The following is a 2,859-nucleotide window of genomic DNA, read 5'->3' as shown; positions in this document are numbered from 1 at the left end:
CTGTTCACAGAAGTAATAGCAGAATACTTCCCAAGCATGGAAAAAGAATTAGACACAGATAATTGAGGCATATAGAACTCCAATTAGCCATGATAGAAAAAAATCTACATCAAGGCATAGGACAGTCAAGATTCTGGAAATTAAAACAAGAACAGAATATTAAAGGCTGTTAGAGAAAAGAAACAAATCACCTATAAAGGAAAACCCATCAGAATTACAGCAGAATTCTCAACACAATCTCTTATGTCAAGGAAAGATTAAAGTTTTTCAAGCCCTAAAAGAAAACAACCTCTAGCCAAGATTGATGGACCCCACAAAGTTATCTTTCAAAATTGATGAGGAAATTAGATACATCTATGATAAAGAGCACCTGAAGAAATTCATGACTACCAAACCAGCACTCCAAAAATTTCTGAAGGATATTCAAAGAAAAGACAACAATTCCATGAATTTCAATAGAATGAATCCATCAGTCAAGGCAAACAATTAAAAATAAGGGAAAGAAAGGGAATGAACAACAGGAAAATAATATAACAAGGATAAATCAATATATATCAGATATAAACCATCAATGTGAATTGTCTCCACTCACTAATAAAAAAAATTGGCAGAAGGTATCAAGAAACAAGGCTCAACAATATTTTGCATATAAGAAACACAATGCAAAAAGAAATTTATAGACTTAAAGTCAAAAGATAGAAAACAGTACTGCATGTGACAGGGACCTGGAAAAAAGTAGGGGTAGCTATTTCATTTACAAGGTAGATTTCAAGCGAAGAATTATCAGAAGAGACAAAGATGGTCACTACATACTTGTTAAGGGAGCAATCCACAAGGAAGAGATAACAATCATAAATATATATGTGCTATATATTGGCACACAAAACTATATAAAACAGATTTTAATGGGCATGAAAAATCATATAAGCACCAATACAGTTGTATTAGGGGACCACAATACCCCACTGTCACAAATAAATACAAACTAGACAAAAAAAGCAAAGACACATGAATGCTAATTCGAACATTTGAACAAATGGACTTAGTAGATATCTTTAGAATGTTCCACACAACAACAACAGAATGCACATTTTTCTTAGTGCTACCTGGGACTTTCTCCAAAATAGACAACATACTAGCTTTTAGAACATGCTTAAGTAAATGCAAAAGAATTCAAATTATCCCATGCATATTATCAGATCATAGTGCAATGAAATTGGAAATGAATCAAAAAAGCAACTATATAAACACATTAAAAATTAAACAACACTCATGAATGACCAATGGGTCACAGATAAAATTAAAGAAGAAATTAGACTGTTTCTATAATTAAACAATAATGCCAATAAAATATATTGGAGCTTATGGGATGAAATGAAAGCAGTCCTATGAGGGAAATTTATAACAGTGAATTTCCATATCTGAAAAAAACAGAGCAAGCTCAAATAAATAGCATAATTTTGCATCTTAAGGCTCTAGAAAAAGAAGAGCAAGCTAAATACAAAGCATGTACAAGGAAATTATAAAGATCAGAGAAGAAATTAATGCAATTGAGACTAAGAAAACAATACAAAGAATCAATAAATTGAAGAGTTGGTTCTTTGAAAGATTAAACAAAACAGACAAACCCTTAGCCAACCCTATGAAACAAAGGAAAGAAAAGACCCAAATCTAGACAATTAGGAGTAAAAAGGACAAAATCACAATGGATCTTGCAGAAATCTGGATCATCAATAACTACTTTGAGAACTTGTGCTCTAATAAGATGGAAAATGCAGAAGAAATAGACAGATTCCTAGATACAAATGAATTACCAAAGCTGAATTAAGAAGATATAAAAATTCTAAATAACACAGTGGCAGTCAATGATATTGAAGAAGAAGGAAAGAACCTACCAACAAAGAAAAGCCCAGGTCCTAGTGGATTCACTGCTGAATTCCGCAAATACTTTAGAGAAAATCTAATGCCACTACTCCTCAAACTTTTTAATGAAATTAAAAGAGAAGCAACACTCTGAAACTCATTTCTGGAAACAAGCATTACCCTGATACCAAAACCAGAGAAGGATGCAACCGAGAAAGAGAACTACAGGACAATCTCCTTAATGAACATAGAAGCAAAAATCCTCATTAAAGTACTGGAAAACAGGATGCAGCAAATCACCAAGAAGATTATACACTAAGACTAAGTAGAATTCAACTGACACACATCAAAGAAATGTAATATACCATATGAACAAAACCAAAGACAAAAACCACATGATCATCTCAATAGATGCAGAAAAAGCATTTGATAAAATCCAACACCCATTCATGATAAAAACTCTACAGAAAATTGGAACAGAAATTCTTCATCTCAATCTAAAAAAATAAACAGACCCCTCCCAATTTAATGTCTAAAACTGGACATCTGAAATGAATAGACACTTCTCAGATGAAGAAGTACAAACCACAAATAAATATATGAAAAATGGTCAACATCACTGATCATTTGAGAATTGCAAATTATAACAACCGTAAGATTCCATTTCACTCCAGAAAGAATGGCTGTCATCAAGAAATCAATCAATAACAAATGCTGGCATAGTCCCTCTCCATTTCTAGTGGATGTGTAAACTGATACAACCACTGTGAAGGTCAGTATGGGGATTCCTCAAAACAAAACATAAAACAAAAAAAACTAGAGCTAGAAGTTCCATTTGACCCAATATTTCTGAAAGTGTTAAAAGCAGTGATTGGGCTGGGGATTTAGCTCAGTGGTTCGGTGGCCTGCCTTGCAAGTGGGAGGACCCATGTTCAATCCCCGGTACCAAAAAAAAAAAAAAAAAAAAAAAAAAAAAAAAAAGAACACCACCCGCCC

This window comes from Fukomys damarensis, unplaced genomic scaffold (genome assembly GCF_012274545.1).
Source record: "Fukomys damarensis isolate Sample0158 unplaced genomic scaffold, DMR_v1.0_HiC HiC_scaffold_2, whole genome shotgun sequence".
NCBI classification, from domain to species: Eukaryota; Metazoa; Chordata; class Mammalia; order Rodentia; family Bathyergidae; genus Fukomys; species Fukomys damarensis.
Note: the sequence above shows the minus strand (reverse complement) of the source record.